We start from the raw sequence: 12,583 nt of genomic DNA, 5'->3' as shown, positions 1-12,583 counted from the left end.
TAAAAGCAGCGAGGAAGAGAAAGGGAGACAGGGGAATGACTACACCAGAGCATCCTGCTTCTGCTAACAAACTCCAGATGCATGTGTCACTTTGTGCATTTGATTTTATGTGGGTACTGGGGATTTGAACCTGAGCCACCAGGTTTTGCAAGCAAGTACCGTTAACTTCTAAGCTATCTCTCCAGCCTGAGATATATTTTTAAGTTTCCATATTTTAGATTAAGATTCTAAGACACAGAAATGTTAAGTGACTTGCTTAGCCATTCATAAATGTCAGTACTGGTACTTGAATATGCTCTTTAGCTTCCAAGTATTGTGCTGTCCTGATAAATCATAGCTTGCTGACATAACATGCACACAGAGTAGGTAGTGCAGTGTGCAGTGGTTAGCCATTGGTAACCTCTTTCCCAGTGTGGATGTGTAATCATAACACTCAACATTTGTAAAAATTGTGCACATCAGTATTATCTGTGCATTTACTTATAATATTGTGCTTTAAGTGGAAAAGTAGTCTACATTTATATATAGCATCCATATATTAACATATGTACATGATACAAGGAAATCTAAAACTAGTACATTTATGGATGAGGTCCATTCATCTGTTGAAAAAATTTCAGCAGTGTATAATTTTCCTTGGCACAATTTAAATATTGGGTATTATGATAGTATTACACTTATGTACACAATGTGGAAGCAGTTGATTCTGTAAGAGGTGGCTAGTATTCATAGAGCACCTGGCTGTTGGGTTATGGACATGTTTTTGATCATTTCCCTCAATGTAAGGAAAGTGAAATGAAGGTAAGATGTAACTGACCTGTTCCATGTTAGAGGATTTTATGAAGGAATTAACACACTACTTGTTTAATTTGTCGTTTACTCCTTTGTATGGTAGGGGAGTGTATATGTGTTCATGTGTGTATCCATGAGTATGTATGGGAGCATTGTGTGCATGTGTGTGTGGAGTTCAGAAGCTGATATTGGGTGTCTTCCTCAATCTCTTCCCTTTTTTTTTTTTTTTTTTTTTTTTGAGGTAGGGTTTCACTCTACCTCAAATCTGGAACAGTTAGTCCCAGGCTAGCTTTGAACTCATAATGATTCTCCTGTACCTCTGCCTCTTGAGTGCTGGGATTAAAGGCATGTACCACCACACTTGGATTCTTTTCACCTTACTTTTTTCTCCCCAAATATTTTACTTATTTGCAAGGAGAAAGAAAGAGAAAGAATGGGCATGCCAAGTCCTCTTGTCAGTACAAATGAACTACTCTAGATGCATGTGCCACTTCATGCATCTGGCTTTACATGGGTACTAGAGAACTGAACTCAGGCCATCAGGCTTTGTAAGCAAGTACCTTTAGCCATTGAGCCATCTCTCTAGCCCTTCACGTTATCTTTACTTCCTTCCTTTCTTTTTCTTTTTTCTTGTTTTGGTTTTATGAGGTAGAGTCTTGCTATAGCCCAGGCTGACCTGGAATTCACTACGTTGTTTCCGGCTGGCCTTAAACTCATGGTGATCCTCTTACCTCAGTCTCCCAAGTTGCTGGGATTAAAGGCATGTGCCACCATGCCCACCCATATTCTTTAAAAATATTTTTATTTATTTGGAAGGAGGGATAGGTGGAGAGGGAAGGAAAAGAGGGAAAGGGAGAGGGAGAAAATGGGCACACCAGGATCTTGTTCCACTGCACACGAACTCCGTATGCATGTGCTACTTTGTGCATCTGGCTTTATGTGGGTACTGGGGAATTGAACCCATGCTGCCAGGCTTTGAGAGCAAGTGCCTGAATCTGTAAGCCATCTTTCCAGCCGCCCCCTCCCCACACCTATTTTAAAGACAAGGTCGTTCATTGAACTTGGAGCTCATCTGACTAGACTAGCTGGCCCAAGGGTCCTTCAGTCTCCTCTTTCCTAGCACTGGGATTATAGGCCTGTGCCACCATGCCAGCTTTTCATGTGGGTGTGGATATCTGAACGCAGGTCCTCATGCTTGTGTGGCAAACACTTTACAAACTGAGCTATTTCCTAGCACCCCTCCCCCATATCATATCTTATTTTTGCATTAGCAGAGAGAACAGTTTTGACCTTGCTGTGCATATTCAGCTGGTATCTGATTCCTGGCACTTTCATACTTACTTTGCTCTTAAAAATGTTGAATGTTTTAAAATTTTTAGAATAATTAAGTTGTTTTTACCTATCTTTGCCTTTGTCCAAGTTGTATTCTACCTTGAATCTCTTTTTGACTAAGAGAAATGTTACATCTTCCAAACCTCTGCGAAGCCTCCTTTGACTCCCTCCATTGAGCTTCCAGCAGGTTCTGGCTTCTCTAGTCACAGTCATGACTGTGCTGTAGCATATATAACAGTATATTTTGGTTGTTACTTTTGTTTACACTGAATTTATTTAATTTATTTATTAAAAAAATGTTAATGCTTTTCCTATTCCCCTGTCACATATTATCTTCCTCTGCTTTGCATCGCCAGTTCCAGTTCTTGTTTCTTGAGACAACTCTTTGTATTTCATGATGTTAGAGTAGCTCCTTACCCTCATTATGTCAGTTATTGATCTCTGGCTGGTTCCATCTTATTTCTCATGCCTCATACAGACTTGTTTGGCATTCCTTTCATTGCAATTTTTGGAGATTTTAATGTCTAAGTAGATGATTGTTCCCACATGCTGATATTCTGATTCCTTGAATGTCTCTATCTTGTCGTCTTTCCTTCAGCCACTCATTCCTGTAATTGCATTCTTGACCTTATAACCAATGACTGCAAGATCCTTCATAATTTTAATTTCAAGCTCTTTTGTTCTGGCATTTACCTGTGAACTTTCTGGGTCATTCCCTGTAATAACTTGATTTATCCAGTACTTCTATTACACAAACCCATTGCCTTTGCAATCTTTTTATTGTTTCCTACTTCCCTCAACTCTGAACTCCTTACTTAACTCAAACTCTACATGATGTGTATATATGCATCTCCAGTTCTCTTGCCTCTCTTGGTTCACAAAAATCCAAATCCCAAATGTGATTCCTGCCTTCCTTCTGAATTCTGTAAGAATTGCCAGTAAGGGCTGGACTTCTACATAAGAGCCCTCCACGATTCTTCCGGCTTCACTGCCCCCTCTTGTCCTCTTTGTCTTCATTCTCGTCAGATATACGTTAGTTTTCCTGGTTTTTTATTTATTTATTTATTTATTTATTTATTTATTTATTTGAGAGCGACAGACATAGAGAGAAAGACAGATAGATGGAGGGAGAGAGAGAGAATGGGCGCGCCAGGGCTTCCAGCCACTGCAAACGAACTCCAGACGCGTGCGCCCCCTTTTGCATCTGGCTAACGTGGGACCTGGGGAACCGAGCCTCGAACCGGGGTCCTTAGGCTTCACAGGCAAGTGCTTAACTGCCAAGCCATCTCTCCAGCCCAGTTTTCCTGTTTTAAAAACTTTTAGTGCCACTTCTTTCACATATAATCTTTCTTCTGTCCTTTATTATTAATACTTCTTAAAAGATTCTATACTAGTTATTTAGTCAGGATTTCATTCTCACTACTTCCACTCTTCCAAACAGGTCTGTTGCAGTCCGGTTCGCATTGCTGTTAGAAATCACCCAACCAAGAGCAGCTTCTGGGAAAAAGAGATTTATTTTGGCTTACAGGCTCGAGGGGAAGCTCCACGATGGCAGGGGGAAACGATGGCATGAGCAGAGGGTGGACATCACCCTCTGGCCAACATAAGGTGGACCACAGCAATAGGAGGGTGTGCCAAACACTGGCATGGGGAAACTGGCTTTAATACCCATAAACCAGCCCCCAGCAATACACTCCTTCCAGGAGGCGTTAATTCCCAAATCTCCATCAGCTGGGAACCAAGCATTCAGAACACCTATGTTTATGGGGGACACCTGAATCAAACCACCACAAGGTCTAATAAAACAACTTCCTTGCTAAAAATGGTCATAATTGTCAATCCTTTGTTCTTGGTCCTGTAAGCTGTATTTGAGACACATGAAGTACATTCACCTTCTTGTTGCAAGTCTTTTTATCATCTGGCTTCCAAGACACTGTGCTCTTTGCATTATATCTTATAGCACTGATCATATTTTTTTTGTTTAATTTTATTTATTTGAGAGAGCAAGAATAGGCACACTAGGGCCTCCTGTCATTAAAAACTTGAAGCATGTGCCACTTTGGCATCTGGCTTTATATGGGTCCTGGAGAATTGAATCTGAGTCATCAGGCTTTGCAAGCAAGCACCTTTAACTGCTGAGCCATCTCTCCAGCTCTGTTTCTTTATTTTTTGAGATGTCTTGCTATGTTCTAATTCATGCTGGCCTCAAATTCATGATTCTCGTGCTTTATGCTCCTGAGTGCTGAGACTAACAGATTTGCACCACCCTTCATGGGTCACAGGCCACATTTTAAAGGTTTCCTTTGATGTTGTCTTTTCCTAATCTCCTAGACTTTTTAACGTTGTAGGGCTCCAAGTTCTGACGTTGGGCTTTTTACTCTCTTGAGTTGACTGCCTTAATGATCACATTCAGCCTCATAGTCTTAAATAACATCTACGTGCTGTCAGCTTTCAAATGCATGTCTCCAGAGTTCTCTGTACTCTGCAACTGTATATCTAATTGCCTATTAATTATCTCTACTTGAGTGTCTCATAAACTTCTCCAGCTGAGCACATTTAAAACTGGAATTTGGTCTTTGTCATGTCTCTCCTTTATTTTTCTCAGTAGTATTTACCACCTTTAGGTAAATGTTTCGTCTCTTCCAGGTACAGTATAATCTCTGAGAGTAGGACTTTGTTTTTATTTGTTTACTGCTATATTCCCTGTGCCTGAAATGGTACAGGTAGTAGCCACTTAATTAGGTGTTTGAATGAATGAGCAAATAAGTAGGTGAAAAATCTAGTTAGCTCTTTGTATACATATTAGTGACTCAGCTTTTCTGAAAGCTAGAAAGAAATGGACTGGTTTATTTTTGTTGTAACTTTGAAAGGAATAGATAAGTGTCAAATAGTGCCTAGAAAAACAAAACCCAATTTATTCTGTAAAGAGACTTTAAAAATAATGAACAAATGGACTGGGTAACTGAGTAATAGATGCTTGCCTACTATGTGTAAGGCCCTGGGTTCCATCCCTGTATGACAAAAAGTAAAAACAAAACAAAACATGAACCAGGAAGAATTTTTGCTTGAAGTAACTCTGCTGTTCAAAGACCTTTTCCCCATTGTTTGACTCTGTCAATGGAAGAATAAGGCAGAAGAAATATTTGATAATTTTTTTCTTTTTTCAAAGACATATATTAATATCATGTACCTTTTAATCAGTTTATTTGGGGTTGCCACTTTAATAATTCTACTTCAATAACATTTTAACTTAGGCATATTAGATTACCTCTTCTTTTTCTTGGATTTTAGTTTTTCGAGGTAGGGTCTCACTCTGGTCCAGGTGACCTGGAATTCACTATTGGAGTCTCAGGGTGGCCTCCAACTCAACGGCAATCCTACTACCTCTGCCTCCTGAGTGCTGGGATTAAGGGTGTGCACCAACACGCCCGGCCCTCTTCTTTTTCTTTTTAAATTTCCTTCTTTCTCTTCCTTTCTCCCCCCACCCCAAGCACTTGTTGCTTGCTCACCATATAGGCCATCTGTACTGGATCTCCTGGTCTGTTTTGTCTAAGCTTGAGTACTGGTTATTGATGGGCACCACTGTACCAAGCTCACCAAGTCACTATTACTACTTAGAGGGACTTTAGAAGTTTGTGATCACTATTTCCACAGAAAGATTTTTGGTATTTCAAGTAGTTGTTTTAGAGGTCAGTTAGAATGACTTTGGTGCCTCCTGAAGGCTCTTAAGTGTTAGGTCTTGCTTAATTCAGGGTATTTCTGATGTTACCTCAGGAGGAAAGAGTTGGATTAGTCTTCACATTATACTACTCATGTTTGGTAAAGGAAGGCCAGCCTACCAAGGAACATTCCAGAGAAATCTAAGAGGATTCTGTTTTCCCTGTGAGACTTTAAAAATCCACTGAAATTGTTGGTAGGGTTGAGAACTGACTTTATGCCTCTTGTTTTCACTGGCAAGGCTTCAACACTGAATAGATTTTTTTGTTTAAGTGGACCACAAAGCCTCATATATACTTTTTACCTCTAGGTAATTCCAGGATTCTGCTTGGCTTTATAGAGATTTGGAAATACCTTTTTATCAACCTGTGCTAATGGTTCTGGAGCTTTGGTCATAGACCATTCCATTTAGTTTGCAGCTCTTTTTTTTTTTTGGGGGGGTTTTCAAGGTAGGATCTTGCTCTAGTCCAGGCTGATCTGGAACTCACTATGTAGTTTCTGGGTGGCCTCAAACGCACGGCAACCCATCTATCTCTGCCTCCCAAATGCTAGGATTAAAGGTGTGCACCACCACACTCGGCTTGTAGCACTTTTTTATAGATAGGGTCTCACTCTGGTCCAGGCTGACCTGGAATTAACTCTGTCATCTCAGGGTGGCCTTGAATTCATGGCGATCCTCCTACCTCTGCATCCCAAGTGCTGGGATTAAAGGCGTGCGCCACCATGCCCGGCTGTAGCTCGTTTTTAAGAAGTAGGATACCTGGCATATTCTTAAATGAAATATATGTATGAATTTAAGCAAAATTAATAACCAATATTAATACTGATTAAGTCTGGATTCCTTTTATGGGAAGTAATCATTTTCATTCATGCATGTCTACCAGTGAAGTTAAGTATGACATAAAATATATATATATATTTTTTTAACTTTTTATTTATTTATTTATTTGAGAGCGTCAGACACAGAGAGAAAGACAGATAGAGGGAGAGAGAGAGAATGGGCACGCCAGGGCTTCCAGCCTCTGCAAACGAACTCCAGACGCGTGTGCCCCCTTGTGCATCTGGCTAACGTGGGACCTGGGGAACCGAGCCTCTAACTGGGGTCCTTAGGCTTCACAGGCAAGCGCTTAACCGCTAAGCCATCTCTCTAGCCCATAAAATATATTTTAATAAAGTAAATGGTTATCTCCAGCAAGAAGGATTTAAATCTAGTCCTGACCTATTAGTTTCTTGAGACATTAACAGAATACAGGCGTGTGCGCGCACACACACACATACACACACATTCCTATGTAGTCTTAGGCTGGCCTCAAACTCACAGTGATCCTCCTACCTCTTCCTCCCAAGTACTGGGATTAAAGGCATGTGCCATCACACCCAGGAGAGAGACAGATAGAGAGAGAGGAAGAGGAAGAGTCTGAAGGAATGAATGAATATGGGCAAGCCAGGAGTTCTAGTCCCTGCAAAGGGACCCTTGATGCATGTCCACTTTGTTCATCTGGTCTTAAGTAGGTACTGGGGAATTGAACTCGGCTCAATAAGCTTAGCAGGCAAGCACCTTAACCATTGAGCTCGCACTCTGCCCACATCAGAAGTTTTTGAAGCTCTGAAATGACTCAGTTTTGTAGCTAGAGTTGACACATTGGTTAGAAGTTAATGTCTTCAGGTACACAGTAGTCTTCTTACACATCTTCCTGTGTGTGTGTGTGTGTGTGTGTGTGTGTGTGTGTGTGTGTGTGTTCATGTGTGGGTGTGGGAACACAGGAAGGTTACAGGACTTCTTTGGGTTTGATCTTTGCTTTCCAACTTGTTTGAAGCAGGGTCTCTTGTTCACTGCTGTTTCACCAGTGTAGCTGCCCTGTAGGCTTCTTGGCAATTCTGTCTCTGCCTCTCTTCTTGCCCTAGGATACACTGATGCCAGGTGCTAGTGCTATAGCATCGAGCTTTTTGTGAGATCTGGAGATCTGAACTTAGGTACCATGTTTGTGTGGCAAGCGTTTTTACCAGAGTCATCTTCCCAGCCTCTTCTCTTATATCTTCATGGGAAATAGAAAGCTCCTTTGTGTTTACAAGCATTGCTTTTCCCTCCATTGAATCTTACAGAACTTGTGACAACTCTTCATATGTGACTGTGAAGTAAAATATACTTCTTTTAATATCTACTTCATCCTCTTAGTTTCTGTGTTTTGAAATTGAACTCTGAAGCTCTTGGGTAGGCCTTTCATCAATGAGTCACAGCATTGCTTTGTCTTCAGCATACCCTGTATACTTCTGCAGCTTTTGTGTGGATTCTTTCTTTGATTTTCTCTAACGAAGTCTGCTGGAGTGCTTAAACAGAGCTCTGAATGAAACAAAAATGTTATTTTCTTAGTATTTCCTTAGTTTGAGAGGTTGTCAGTATACATGACTCTGTTAAGAAAGCTGCACTAGGATGGCACTCTGAACAAATTCACTTCGGTATATATATCATTGGATGAGGCAAGAGCACCCAGTGGCCTTGAAATCTAATAGTCTTTTCTCTCTCTCTCTCTCTCTTTTTTTTTTTTTCAAGATAGGGTCTCACTTTAGTCCAGGCTGACTTGGAATTAACTATGTAGTCTCAGGGTGGCCTTGAACTCACAGCCATGATCCTACCTTTGCCTCCAAAGTGCTGGGATTAAAGGCGTGCGCCACCATGCTCGGCTCTTTTCTCATTTTTTTTTTTTTTAAATTCAACGGGCTGGAGAGATGGCTCATTGGTTAAGGTGCTTGCCTGCAAAGCCTAACAGTCTGGGTTCAATTCTCCAGTACCCATGTAGAGCCAGATGCACACAGGGGCACATGCATCTGGAGTTTGTTTCAGCAATTGGAGGCCTGGCATGTCCATTCTCTGTCTCAGCTTGCAACTAAATAAATAAAAATAGTTTTTATAAAAAAGCCTATTTGCATTTGCCAAGCTTAATTGTTGCCCTACACTGACAGCTTCTGTGGTCTTGGGCAACTAATTTGAAAGTCTCAACTTCCTCATTGTGAACTGAAAAATATCATATCTTGATATTGTCATATGGAGTGATTTTTAAAAATATTTTTAAAATTTATTTATTGGAAAGAGAGAGAGAAGCAGATGGAGAGAGTGGGTAAACCAGGGATCCAGCCACTACAAATGAACTTCAGATGCATGCACCACCTTGTGCATCTGACTTATGTGGGTTCTGGGGAAGCAAACCTGGGTCCTTAGGCTTCTCAGGCAAGTGTCTTAACTGCTAAGTCCACGGAGTGATGGTTTATAATTCTTAAGAACTGTGCTGATGTTGGAGATCCCCAGATCAAAATTCTTAAAAAAGGTCTATTGAATATTTACTACATAATAATCACTGTTCATGTACTGAAAATAAAAAAAAAATAATATGCATAACATACCCTTAGAAGCTCAGTTTTATGACACTGATTATAAGCACTACCAACCTTTTTTGAAGATTTTCATTAAAATAAATTTTCAAAACAGACACAAACCGGAATATCCACATTACTGTTAATTTGCCAAGATTGTTTATTTCCCTTATTTCCAATGTAAACTTTTATTTGCTTTTTTTTTTTTAAATTGAACTAGCACATTGCTTTGTAGCCCAGGCTTGCTTCAGTCACAATCCTCTTGCTGCTGCCTACCTGGGATTATAGGATGTGTAACACTGTACCTGGCTCCATTAGTGTTTTTTGAACAATTGTGTTCACTCATAAGTGTACATCTCTGTACATCTCTGATGAGGTCCTTATAAAAAAGATAGTACTGTTACACCCAGTGGATTAAGGATACTAAGTATTATGTGATAAGAGGTCCATATTTACCTCATCCCTATTGACTCAGAGATGTCTTTATATAGTGGTTTGTTTACACAGGATCCAAGCAAGGATCCCATATTATATTTGGCAGTTTTATCTCTTTTTTTGTTTGCTGATATTCCTTTCCCCCTCTCTCTCCCCATTGTTCTTTGACATTGCTTAGGCAAAGGATTTTTTTCTGTAAATGTTCCATATTTTGTAGAGGTTTTTTTTAAATTTTTGTAGAGTCTTTCTCTATAGCCTAGTCTGGTCTTGAATTGGCAGTCCTCCTGCGTCAGCCTTCTGAGTGTATCAACACACTTGGTAGTTGATCCATAGTGTGGAATTGGTTTGTAGGGTTTATTGTACAAAGATTAATTTCATCAGTTGGGTGAATACTTATGGCAGACCAGAGATATTTGAGCTGTACAAAGTTGTCTTCCCTTTCTTTGGAGATAGAGGTCTTTCTATATAGCCTAGGCTGTCTTTAAATGTTGATCCTCCTGCCTCAGCTCCAGAGTGCTGGGGTTACAGGTTTATGCCAACATGCCTGACTTTTTTTTTTTGATACAATATTTTTCTTTGTCTTTCACTGGTTCTATTCTACTATATCTTATAAATCATTTTGATTGAAATTTGTTGAGGTTCTTGGATATATAGGTTCATATCTTTTTTTTTTTGTTCATTCTTATTTTATTTATTTGAGAGTGACAGAGAGAGAGAAGGAGGCAGAGAGAGAGAGAGAGAAAGAGAGAGAATGGGCATGTCAGGGCTTCCAGCCATTGCAAATGAACTCCAGATGCATGCGCCCCCTTGTGCATCTGGCTGATGTAGGTCCTGGGGAATCGAGCCTCAAACTGGGGTCCTTAGGCTTCACAGGCAAGTGCTTAACCGCTAAGCCATCCCTCCAGCCCTAGGTTCATGTCTTTAATTAAAGTTATAAAATATAAAGTTTTCAGTGATATTTCTTCAAATGTTTCTGCCTCTTTTTCTCTATTTCTTGTGAAACTGATAATGAGAATGATGGTTCACTTGCTGATACTCTAGAATTCTTAGATTCTGTCAGATTTGCTTTTGTTTGTTCTCCCTCCCTCCCTTGTTTGAGACAGGGTCTTGATGTATAACCCTGGCTGGCTTCAAACTTGCACTGATCAATCCTTCTGTCTCTTCTTACCAAGTGTTTGTATTACAGATATGTATCACCATACCATGTTTTATTTTTTTTCTTCTATTTTTTTCTTCTTCTCCTCCTCCCCCTCCTTCTTCTCTTTCTCCTCCTCCTCCTTTTTGGTGCCCAGACTCCGTAATTCCAAAATTGGCTTGTAGTCAAGGTCACTGATTTTTTTTTTCCAGTCTTTTCTGTTTGTTATCTGCTGTTGAATTTTTTTTTTTAAATGTTTAGTTATTTGAGAGAGAGTGTGAGTGCGAGTGAGCAAAACAGGGCCTACAGCTGTTGCAAATGAGCTCTAGATGCATTTGACTTTACATGGGGAATTGAACTGGGGGTGTAGACTTTGCAAGCAAATGCCTTTAATTGCTGAGACATCTCTCCAGCCCCTGCTATTGAACTTTTGTAGTGACTTTTTCAATTTTCATTATTGTTATTTTCAGCTTAACAATTTATTTCTTCCTTTTTGAGAGGGGGGGGGAGAGAGAGAGAGAGAGAGAATTGGTGCATCAGGGCCTCAATCACTGCAGTTGGACTCCAGATGATTGTGTTACCTAATGGGCATGTGTGATCTTTTACTTGCCTCACCTTTGTGTGTCTGGCTAATATGGGATCTGGAGAGTTGAACATGGGTCCTTGGGCTTCGCAGACAAACACTTTAACCACTAAACCATCTTTTAGCCCTCAGCTTCAGAATTTCAAGTGTGTGTGTGTATGTGTATGGAAATGCCAGGGTTTCTTGTTGCTGCAAATGAACTGCAGACGCAGGTGTTGCTTTGTATCTGGCTTTATGTGGGTGCTGGGGAATCCCAGGCCCTCAGGCTTTGCAAGCAACCACCTTTAATCACTGCCCCATCTCTCTAACCCCTAATTTTAGTGTATAATTTCCTTCAGTCTTGGAGCATTTATAAGACATTTGGTTTGGTATGTCTCATGTCTGGGCTTTCTCGGGAAGATTTTCTATCAGTTTTCCTTCCTCTGGATAGGCCATTCTTTGCTGTTTCTTTGTATTTCTTGATGAGAAGTAGAGTTTCTTCTCTTTGGAGAGAGAGAGTTAGTTAGTTAGTTACGTGTCTGAACCTGGAGCTCCTGTGATTTCAGCAAGCCCCAGGCATCCTCCTATCTCTGCTGTTGCAGCCCTGATTATAGATGCTCCTAGAGATGCAAAGTTTGGCCCTCATGCTTAAGTGGCCAGTACTTTACTGAGTCCTCCTCTTAGTCCCTGAAAGATGGACGTAAATTAATATTATAAGGTAATAACTGTACCAATCAGATTCTTTCCCTCCCCAAGTATCTCTGCCTGCTTGTTGAGAGGTACTCATTGTTTAATCTGTTTAATGTTTTATAATGTTTATCGGCATGGGTTTTTCTGAGGATCTTGCTTGGAATTTATTTGAGCTTGTTGGATATATAGTTTCATATCTTTCATCAAATTTGGAAAGTTTTCAGGTGTATTTATGTAAATGTTTTCTGTCTCCTTTTCTCTCTTCTGTTGAGGGAGCTTTCCAAACTGTTTATTATTATTATTATTTGTTTTTGTTTTTCAAGGTAGGGTCTCACTTTAGATCAGGCTGACCTGGAATTCACTATGTAATCTCAGGATGGATTTGAACTCACAGCAGTCCTCCAACCTCTGCCTCCCGATCCTTCTACCTCTGCCTCCCTAAGTGCTGGGATTAAAGGCATGTGCCACCATGCCCAGCTCCAAACAGTTTCTTTTCTTTTAAATTTATTTATTTATTTGAGAGTGACAGACACAGAGAAAGACAGATAGAG

The 12,583-nt window shown here is 40.2% G+C and overlaps 1 protein-coding gene across 11 annotated transcripts in view; it reads left to right on the top strand.

The window, feature by feature from the left end:
• Nucleotides 1-12,583, top strand: part of Stau2 (staufen double-stranded RNA binding protein 2) — a 326,027-nt gene that overhangs the window by 54,270 nt on the left and 259,174 nt on the right. The gene's annotated exons all lie outside the window — the stretch shown is intronic.

The sequence above is a fragment of the Jaculus jaculus genome, chromosome 2 (genome assembly GCF_020740685.1).
Source record: "Jaculus jaculus isolate mJacJac1 chromosome 2, mJacJac1.mat.Y.cur, whole genome shotgun sequence".
NCBI classification, from domain to species: domain Eukaryota; kingdom Metazoa; phylum Chordata; class Mammalia; order Rodentia; family Dipodidae; genus Jaculus; species Jaculus jaculus.
The sequence above is the reverse complement of the archived record's forward strand: the minus strand, read 5'-3'. Positions and strand labels throughout refer to the sequence as shown.